Consider the following 11139-nt stretch of genomic DNA (forward strand, 5'->3'; position numbering starts at 1 on the left):
TTGCCATCAGTTGTTCACCACTGTCCTTCTTTTCATGTACTGTTGCTATAGCTACAATGACCAGGACTTTTATAATAATAAATAATGGATCTAAACTATGCTGGTTTCCCATTCTTGTTACCAATCAAGGGCTCGTTTCTAAGTCATCATTTTTAACAAAAACATTACTAGATCTAAAATCTCAAAAGCGTAACAATGGACAGAAAAAGCAAGTTACAGAAGGAAACAGTATAATTTCATTTATATAGAGTTTAAAAACATGCAAAACAATACTGCATATTCTTGATGAATAAAATGTATGTTGTAAAAGCATAAACACACGTCCCAATCCATATTGAGAATGGTCACTTCTAGAGGGAGAGGAATGAGATCAGGGAGGAGGGGCAAACACTGTATTTCTTACACTGAGTGGTGAGTATCTAGATGTTTGCTATGTCATTCTTAAAACTGTGTATGTGGGGCGCCTGGGTGGCTCAGTGGGTTAAGCCGCTGCCTTCGGCTCAGGTCATGATCTCAGGGTCCTGGGATCGAGTCCCGCATTGGGCTCTCTGCTCAGCAGGAGCCTGCTTCCTCCTCTCTCTCTCTCTGCCTGCCTCTCTGCCTACTCGTGATCTCTCTTTGTCAAATAAATAAATAAAATCTTAAAAAAAAAAAAACTGTGTATGTATCAAAGATTTAATGAAAACAAACTAAAAAAAAGTTAAATACCAGACGTATTTTTTTAAGGAGGACAGGAGAGTTACATTCCAAAGAAAAAGATCAAGTTGACTTTTGGAGCTTACAAGCATCTAAATAGAACTGAGATTTTTTTTTCCCCTCCACTCAATGTCTTATCTGAGGAGACTGGAGACTTCACTTTTGTGTGGTTAATTTTCAAAACCCTTTTTTCCCCCTTAACCCTTTTTTGGAAAACACTAAGCTGTCGGAGGTAGGCCCCTGGCCAGGGCGGCCTCCGCCATTAAAAGATGGCGCCTGGCTAGTTGCCAGGTTAGGATTGCCTCCTGAGACTAAGCGGAACGCCCAAAGAGGAGGTAAACAGCATTAGTTGCTAGTGAAGTTGTTTGTTTAGGTGCGTAGCCTGATTCGCTCCCTCCTGTACCCTGCTCGCTGGTTGGTCTTGTAAACGTATATAAGTGTGTAGACTTGCGGAAATAAAGAGAGAGAAGATGCATCTGAACTGGGGCTTCTTGTCGTCCTGGCGGGTGGAGGGCAATACTAAGCCTTCACACAATGAAGCCTTACGTTGGAGAACAGGTTGAAGGGTCTTCCAGTGTCGGGAAAATTTGTGAAAGACTTGGAAAGACCGGGTGAAGAGGATGACTGGGTGCCCAGCTAGAAGATTATCTTCACCTTTCACTGTCTTTGAGCTATTTTACCACTCTGGGTTGCAAAAAAAAACTGATATAGATGCAGATGATTCTGGCCCATAAAAATGCAAGTGCCAGGTGTTCCTAGAGTACAATGGGTCTCTCTCCTCCTCACCCAAGAAACCAGTGTTGTGTCTATGAAGCAAATTAATTTCAGCATTGCTGATTGTCTATACATGTATTTGCTCTTCAGAGCATCTTTTGAATCAGTTGTAATATCTTATTGTTCTCTTATTAACTGATGCATTAAATCAAATTTTAGACACCTGTTAATTTTATTTTTCTATGAGTCATGATTTTACGTTTAAAAAATAATTATTCTTTAACTGGAGGGAAGAGGGCTCTTTCACCCCATTTCTGCCAAACCACATGAATTGCACAATACCAGAGGGAATTCCTTCCAGGCTGGAGATGCTGGCCCCTTGGATTACTTAGTCCTATTATTTTTCTCTTGCTCCCTTCTTTTTTCTCCTTTATGTTAGGGACTTCTTAAACTAATGGGATGTCTGGGTGGAGCTATTAGTTAAGCCACCGACTCTTGATTCCAGCCCGGGTCATGATCTCAGGGTCCTGGAAGTGAGCCCCAAGTCGGGCACTACGTGCTCAGCTCAAGGTCTGCTTAGGATTCTCTCTCCCTCTGCCCCTCCTGACCATGCTCCCTCTCTTTCTCTGAGATAAATAAATAAATCTTTTTCTTTTTAAAGATTTTATTTATTTATTTGACAGAGAGAAGTCACAAGTAGACGGAGAGGCAGGCAAAGAGAGAGAGAGAGAGAGGGAAGCAGGCTCCCCGCCAAGCAGAGAGCCCGATGCGGGATTTGATCCCAGGATCCTGAGATCATGACCTGAGCCGAAGGCAGCAGCTTAACCCACTGAGCCACCCAGGCGCCCTAAATAAATAAATCTTTAAAAAAATTTTTTTAAATCTATTTTTAAACCTTGATTCATTGCTCCCTTGGCAATTGGAAATAACAAATTTCCTTTACTAAGCTGGTAATAGATAAGGTTTTCCCTGGGATTAAGGCCATATTTACAACTGCTATATGATATTAAAAATTGCAATAGTTATAGCGGGTTTAAATCAGACTCATTTCCCAGCTTCCTCCTCACTGACCTCCCTCCTCCCAAACTTCACATTTGCCTTTAACATTGTAAACACACTCTACATACTTGCTAAATTAATTAACAAGTGAATGGATGCCCACTGTCTGCTTAACACTACTTAGGTGCTAAATGGTCTGTCATCACAAGCAAGTTCAAGTCCCTGACCCACGGAAATTTACAATCCAGTTGGGAAGACAGGGAAGTAACAGTATATGCAGTATGATAAGAGCCACAAGGAGTGAGCTAGGCAATAAATGCTTCATTCATTCATTCATTCATCCATTGAGCAAATACTTCTTTCTCACCCATTGCATGCAGGTGCTGTGGTATGCAATGGTGAAAAACCTGGCTCAGGCTCTCCCTTCACCAAGCTTCCTCTAGAGGAGACTAGGACAAGTAACCTGGGCACTTCCAATACTACACTGCCCAGGGAACGGTGTTCGGGAAGGGCAGGATGCGGTGGCAGCACATCGGAGGAAAACTAATCCCTGACTTGAGGCTTCTGGAAAGTTCTCTAAACTGAAATTGGAAAGATCTTGGCCAGGAGTGGGTGGAGAGCAGAATGGGGTGTCGATGGAAATCAGTGGAAACTGTGGGAATACTACACTTTGAAGTCTGGAGGTAAGAGACAGCAAAGCATACTCAGGGAACTTAAAGAAGTTTAGTATGACTAAGGGAACGAGTTTGAGGAGAGAGCATGGAAAGGAAGGAAGTAGAAGCCAAAAGGGACCATGTGAGCTGTGTTAAGGGATTTCAATTTAATCCTAAGAACAATGGAGAAACTCTTACAGATTTGTTGTTTGTTTTAAAGATTTGGACCTGATTGTATTTGCATTTTTTGGAAGATTTAATTCATTTATTTATTTGAGAGAGAGAGAGAGAGAGAGAGCAGACAAGGGGAGAAGCAGAGGGAGAGAGACGAGCAGACTCTGCGCTGAGCCCGGGACACAGGGCTGGATCTCAGCATCCTGAAATCACAACCTGAACCAAAACCAAGAGTCGGACACTTAAATGACTGAGCCACCCAACCACCCCTGTACTTACATTTTAAAGGAGAATGGCTTTTTTTTTTTAAATATTTATTTATTTATTTCACAGAGTGATGCAGAGATAGCAAAAGAGAGATCACAGGCAGGAAGAAGAGGAAGAAGCAGGCTCCTGCTGAGCAGGGATACTGACTCAGGACTTGATTCCAGGACCCTGGGATCATGACCTGAGCCAAAGGCAGAAGCTCAATCGATTGAGCGACCCAGGCACCCCAGGAGAATGGATTTTAAATGACGGGGTATTGGAGATAGAAAGTCAAAATAAAAGATAGTGGTGACTTAAATAAAGGTAATGGTTCTGGAAATGGGAAGAAAAGCATGGACTATGGGACATTTTGGAGTTAGAACTAACAGGACTTGATAATAGATTGAAGTGGAGATAGCCAACAGGTAGAGAAACACAGGTCTGTCTGGAGTTTAAAACAGACAACTAAACTAGAGAGAGAGTAGATGGTCAGGATTCCTGGGATGAGGTAAGATTGTTCAGAAAGAGTAACAGAAATGTAGGGAGAAAGCCCACTACAGAGCCCTGAAAAGGCTTGTAAGAGTCTGCTAAGAAGCAGAGACGTGGAAGGAAAACCAAAATAACAAAATGCCATGAAAGTCAAGGGAAGAGAGGGCTTCAAAAATTAGGACAAATTTGGGATGCCTGGTTGCCTCAGGGGGTTAAGCCTCTGCCTTCAGCTCAGGTCATGATCTCAGGTTCTTGGGATGGAGCCCTGCATCGGGCTCTCTGCTCGGTGGAGAGCCTTCATCCCCCCACAACCTGCCCTCTGCCTGCCTCTCTGCCTGCTTGTGATCTCTCTCTCTCTCTGTCAAATAAATAAATAAAATATCTAAAAAAAAAATAAGGACAAAGTCAACAGTGTCCAAGGTTGCAGAAAAGCCAAGTGCATGAAAACTGAGCTGTGACTTTCAGATCTGAAGGGCCTGAAACAGAATATGTCACCTCCAAATATGACCAAAGGAACTTAGCACATGCCACTGCAAAACAGGCTCCTTTGGTTTATAGGTTATTCTAAGCTGTAGGCACTTGAAAAAGAGCACATGTAGAGAAGGCCTTTCTCTGAACTCCCCTGTATGCCTAAAGACGGATTCTCTAAAAGGAACTCACTTGTAGATGCCCTCCCCTGGAGTTTCATCAACCAGGGAAGACAGATGCTTATTACAGGAGAGGAGACTAGAAGCTGACACCACACCAAGACAAACTTGGTCACAAACCATCGTACCTCCCATCTGTTGGTCTAAGGGCCCATTCATCTTCACTGGAGACCTACAACCCTTCTCTCCTTTCCCTATTAAGATGGCTTTTAGTCCTGAATTCTAAGCCATCTTGGAGAGTTACTCATTTTTCCTGGGTATTTCCTAAGTATACATGAGGTATACAGGATAATACACTTCTGTCGGTTTTTCTCTTGTTAATCTTCTTACAGGCATCTCCGCTAAGAACTAGAAGAGTAGAGGAGAAATTAATGCTCCTCCCTTACAGATCATTTAGCCACAGGGACTTCATCGGTGATCTTGGTGACGGTATTTCATGGCATGATGAATCGTGATTGCAGTAATAGAGCAAAAGGATGGTACCATTTTTTGACACTTGTTTTGTAATTACCAGAAAAAATGCATTTGTGGCCTCTGCATCCTGTATTGTTGCTGCGTTTAACAATTACTTACGTGTCTTTCTTACTACTGGACTTGACCTTCTTGAACCTAGAAATTGTATCTTATTCACGCTGAGAATCCAAGGGGCTAGCACAGCCTCTGACATATATAAAGGGTGTAATATATATTTATGACTGAGTAAAAAGTCTAGAGGGCTGTCTTCCAAATTCAAGTTGTCTTTAGTCTCTCACCCAAACCTTTAAGCTCTGTGGTCAGAGTCTGAAGCTTCTGGTAAGCAGTCAAGAACCAGAGCTGAAACCAAGAATCCAGGATGTGCATTCTCCCTGCAACTTCTCGTTCACCCCGGGCCAGTCACAGAGCCTCTTGGCTCAAGTTCCTCAGCCACGGAGTGACCACCTTTGTCTTTACTATCAGACACATTGAGAATCTTAATTTAGAAAAGAATTTGTAATTCTTATAACATGAGACCCAGCTAATCGAAAGCCCATACCATTATCATGGCCCATTTCATTTTCTCCGGATTTTTTTTTGTTTTGTTTTAACTGGATTGGTTTAACATTTCAACATGAATTAGTATGCAGTGCTACTGTTAAATTGAGTGTTGAATTTCACTCCCCGGGGAGTTTTCTCCTCCAGTAATGGAAAAATGAAGCATACATTATTGCAGTGATAACACCCTCACTGTGATTTTGTCATTTTCACAAGAATCTTAAAACGGGGAGTTCAGCTGAATTACTGCCTAGAGGAGAGACCTTCAGAGAAAAGGCATAGGCTCTGCAAACAACCTTAATTGCTTTTGCTTGCATAATCTTTTTCCCTTTTCTATTTCCACATTCAGTTTGTGAGAAGCTAGGAGAAGATGAGGCCCAGCATCAGAGAGCCTCCAACACTTCTCTTAAATAGTTCTCATTTCTCTCCCACCTGCTCCACAAATCCTATAAGGCTCTTCTTAGGGATCTTCCAATACCCCAGAAAAGACTCCCTAATCCCTGGCCCTGGCTATTCCTCCTAGCTCGCTGGCTGCTGAAGGAATGGTGGGCACAGCCTTTTGCCCTAACAGCTGCGGGTCCACACAGCGGCACCCGCTCCCTGCAGCGCCAGGACCAGGCGCAATGGTGCTTCGACAAACGCTCCGCTTCGGTGTCTCTCATGGCAAGAGATGGTTTCCTAAAAGATGTAAAGATGGAGAGATTATAGGGAAGTAAAAATAGTTGACAATTGTATTCAAGTTATCTCGGAGTGTCTTTCTTTTTAGAAAGGTGGGCATTATCATTCACTAGGGAAAAGGGACTGTGGGGCGCTGGGTGGCTCAGTCATTAAGCATCCACCTTTGGCTCACTCACGATCAGGATCCTGGGATCGAGTCCCACATTGGGCTTCCCGCTTGGCGGAGAGTTTGCTTCTCCCTCTCCCACTCCCCTATTAGTGTTCCTGCTCTCGCTCTCTCTCTCTCTCTCTCTCTCTCTCGGTCAAATAAATAAATAAAATCTTTAAAAAAAAATGAGGGAAGAAGATCTGGGAGCTGGAGATGCTGACTGTGCCCAGGTGAACCGCATGTCACACGAGTGGCAAACTCGAGTTTTTAATCCGTTATCAGTTTACAACGGCAGCCATCCCCCCTTTTTCCTGATACCACTAGTAAACCTACCTCCTCTAATTGATTTCAGCATTGAATCAGCCTGAGAGCAAAATCAGGAAGCCAGCATTAGGGGAAGCTCTTCTGACAGCGCCAAGCCCACGAACAGATGGGCTGGGCTGCGCGGTGGGGTGGGGGACACACCTAGGGAAGGGCAGGGGGAAAGGGTGTGGATAATAAAATCAAGGGTGAAAATAGCATGAAAGGAGTGCCACGGGCAACTGGTCTAAAACACAACGTGCAACCAAATCCTTGGCCACAGTATGAAATTACTCTCAGGGAGAACACTCCGTGAAGCCACTATTTTCAGACTCTGGTTGGAAAAGGACTGCCAAGCAGCAGAGTACACACCACCCCTAGCAACAGCTAGATGACAGACCCATAGTAAAAGTGCATAGGTGAACGTGGAAATAAAGACGTAAACACTGTGTGTTGGAAGTGATAGTATTCTGTGTAAATTAGGAAGAATTTTATATTTTAGGAGTGCCTGGCTGGCTCAGTCAGAAGAGCGTGCAACTCTTGATCTCTGGGTCATGAGGGATTGCTTAAATGAATGAATATGAATGAATGAATGAATGACTATTTTAAGGCTCAGCCAGAAGAAACTAAGTAGCTTTTTAATTGTCAGCATATGAGGTAGCCCTACCATATTGGTCTCTAGGCTCTGGGGTGCACGCAGTGCTGGACTTCCTGGGGTTGCTATCTGAGACGCCCATGTACACAGTCTCCCCATATCACATATGTAAATACATCACATATGTAAATACAGTGCATCACCTCTTACTGTAAACCATGTAACGTCCAGCTCATTGCATGCTGGCATCATTAGAATACCTGAAAGCTTGCTGCTTTTTTTCCCCTAGAGTCTTCCCTGGGCTGACTTTAATTCCGCACTTTTAGGTAAGGTCTGCCCAGACTTGTCTTAAATCCAGCTGCTTTGTGGTTCCCAGGGCTTGGCCTGGGTGGGTAAGGTATCCACTGGTATGAGATCCACTGAGATGGTTTTTTCCCTTTAATTCATCTTTTTTCTCTAGGCTTCTGTCACATATAATCTGCACACACATTTTTCACTTAGTGGGTCTCGCCTCTGCCAAGCCCTGAGTTGGTGGCTGACTGAGTGGCTGTATTTTCTTTGCTGGAAGGAACACAAAGCCGAGTGGTCAGCAGGTCTCAGGGTGGGGTAGTCACTGAGACAGGAAAGTGTGCCACACTGGTGGAAGTTTGGACTACTGCTATGGGCAACAAAATGCATCATGTTCTCAACAGTGTGTGTCTCTTGGCCCCTCAGTATTTCCAGAAGTTTCCTGTGGGCTGAAAGCCCCACGCTGGTGCCTCTCCCTGCCCACATCGCCTCAGCACAACTAGAAGAAGTAGCCCAAACAAGGGACAGGCAGACAGTGTGGTGACAGCCAAGGGGGATGCTGGCTTCCAGCTCTAGCTGCTGTTCCCACATAATGTCCTCATCCAACACAAAGGAAGAGCCACCACGGTCCAGGTGCCTGGACAGTATGTCTTTTAAAAGATTAATTTATGTTTTGTTTTGTTTCAGTATATTCTCTTCCCAATAAGCAGGGAGCTTTAACACTTTTCTGCCACAGAGAAAGTATAGGAAATGGCAGAAAGCAGACACTTTGGTTTCTCACTCACCAAGGGCTTAGAAAAATGCAGGTTTGCGGCAGAAGTAGAATGAAGAGAAAAGAAAAAGGTTCGACAGTTTTACAGTGGAACATCTTTAAGAAGGTTGAAGGGAATAGTCTTGGCTTTGTGGCAAGGCCCCAGAGATGTGACCAAACTCCAGAGAAGGAAAGCACTGGGGCCCTCTGCCTGGCAAACAAATCCCAAGTGCGTCATGGAAGCAAAGGTATCGCCGGACCTGGGGGTGCTGCCTGGAATGACACAATGTCTGTCCTACGGTAAACCTCATCCATCACGAATGACCCAGTGCCAGAAGGCACCGCCAACTGAGAATTGGGGAAGATTGTGAAATCTTCACGAGATCCTGGAGGGGAAAAGCCAGGCAGGACTGTCTGTCAGAACGGGGCTCTGAGGCAGAAACTCGATTGATGTGGAAAACAAAGAAAATGCTGTGCTGCGAGTCAGACTTTGTAGACCGAGAATCGTCTTCTCTGCACATTCATTGGGAGGCTTGTGGAGGGTTTTTACTGTGTCGCTGGTGCTACATTTTCCAGAACTTGCTAACAACCTCCCCTGTATGGTCGTTCGGCTTAGCCACAAGAGAAAGATCGCGTGAGATTAGGAAGGCAGAAGCCAAGTGGCAGTCCCAAGGCTCTGGAGGTCATTTAGGGACCTCTGAGGTCACCTCGTGGGGTTGGGGAGCAGCCGCTGGGCCCACAGTTCCTTCAGCTCCACTGGTGCTTGCCGGGATGGCTCCCAAATGAATAATTTGCGTTCAAATCATCCCTCGTTGGCCTCTGAGAAAACAACCTAAAACAGACCTCAATGGATGGGAAGAATGGATTGAACCTGTTAAGTTTCTTTTGCTAATAAAGATTTTATTTATTTGACACAGAGAGAGAATACACAAGCAGGGAGAGCAGCAGGGAGAGGCAGAGGGAGAAGCAGACTCCCCGCTGAGCAGAGAGCCCCATGTGGGACTCCATCCCAGGACTCTGGGATCATGACTTGAGCAGAAGACAGCTGCTAAATGGATTGAGCCACCCATATGCCTCTGCCCTGGATTTTCAAAAACCACATCTCAGTGGCTACAGGGGAGATACTCTGATCACTGCTCCAGCACGGCTGCCCCCAGAGCAGCTGTCAATCATGTCTGCTGGGAAGTCCAGGGGTCCCCAGGGTCCCCGGTCTTCAAGGCTTTTACATCTCATACAGCTATCCAGTAGAGTATGTGTTGTTTGTGCAGAGGATGCTGCTGGTGCAGATAGAGAAGCACGTGAGTGTGACCCACATAGACTCACGCAGCCCCATTTCCTTCTCTAAGTCCTACCTTAGCACTGTGTCCTGGTCAAAAGAAACTCAAGCCTGACTCCAGGCAGCCTTAAAAGCCACTTTAGCAAAAAACATCTCCTAGAGAGGACATTTGAGGAAGGGGTAGCATCTCACAGACACTGCAAGTTCTTCTGCCTCCAGAGATTTCCCCCCCATAAGGCGTTGCCTAAATCTTCAGTTTTCCAAAGGCTCCCGGCTGCCGCAGTGGGCACCAGCATGCACGGGCCCACCAGCCATGTTCACACAAGCCAAGACTGCCCTCAAAGAGGCTGGGATGAGTGAAGGGATAGGGCTAGAGGTGGGGCAGACAGACCAACTGTACTTCAAAACGTTTTGTCCAGGTCACCTGTGAAAATGAACCGTTTTTTTTTTTTTTAAAGATTTATTTATTTATTTATTTGACAGAGAGAGAGAGATCACAAGTAGGCAGAGAGGCAGGCAGAGAGGAGGAAGCAGGCTCCCTGCTGAGCAGAGAGCCCGATGCAGGACTCGATCCCAGGACTCTGAGATCATGACCTGAGCTGAAGGCAGCGGCTTAACCCACTGAGCCACCCAGGCGCCCCGAAAATGAACCGTTTAAACTGACCATAATTCAGGATCCACCACGCCCTCCCCACCAGAGAGTCAGGCCTCCTCTCAGCAAGAATTAGCATAGTGTAGGGGTGCCTGGGTGGCTCAGTGGATTAAAGCCTCTGCCTTCAGCTCAGGTCATGATCCCAGGGTCGTGGGATCGAGCCCGCATCTGGCTCTCTGCTCAGCAGGGAGCCTGCTTCCTCCTCTCTCTCTGCCTGCCTCTCTTCCTACTTGTGATCTCTGTCTGTCAAATAAATAAATAAAATCTTTAAAAAAAAAAAAAAGAATTAGCATAGTGTAACACCACATCTACAACCTCATTACCTCTCCCTTCCGCTGGAAGCTAGTGTCGAGTTCAAGCAAGTATTGCAGGAAGGGTTGCTAACGACCTCCAAGCCTACTAGCCGCGTGGTTTCTATTGGTTTGAAACGCTGATACGGGTGATGTGACCCCGTCCCTTGGCACCATGTACACTCTCCGTCTGCCCTGGTCCAGCCAGGCTCACAGTTCTCAGGCAGCACTGACTCTCGTCCAGACAGTAAAGTCCAGGCTGGTATAAAGGGTTTTAGAAATTGGCCAACCTCTGGGTCCTCTCCCATGTAGGTCTTTTTGGCACTGTTGTGTGAAGTAGAAGTTTTTGGAGTTGAGACAGTGCCAAGACTCCATTTTTTCTGCTAATGGCAAGAGGGTAGGAGAAGAGAAAACACAAAAAGATTTTATTTGCTTGGGGCTAACATCATCATTCTCATGGGGGCTCATCTGCTTCCTGTGCAGCTTGCCTCTGGTGAGGAGGGCAGGGCTGGTGGTTGTGGAGCCAGGAACT

Source organism: Mustela putorius, unplaced genomic scaffold (assembly GCF_011764305.1).
Source record: "Mustela putorius furo isolate JIRA1106 unplaced genomic scaffold, ASM1176430v1.1 tig00000129_pilon_pilon_pilon, whole genome shotgun sequence".
Taxonomy (NCBI): Eukaryota; Metazoa; Chordata; class Mammalia; order Carnivora; family Mustelidae; genus Mustela; species Mustela putorius.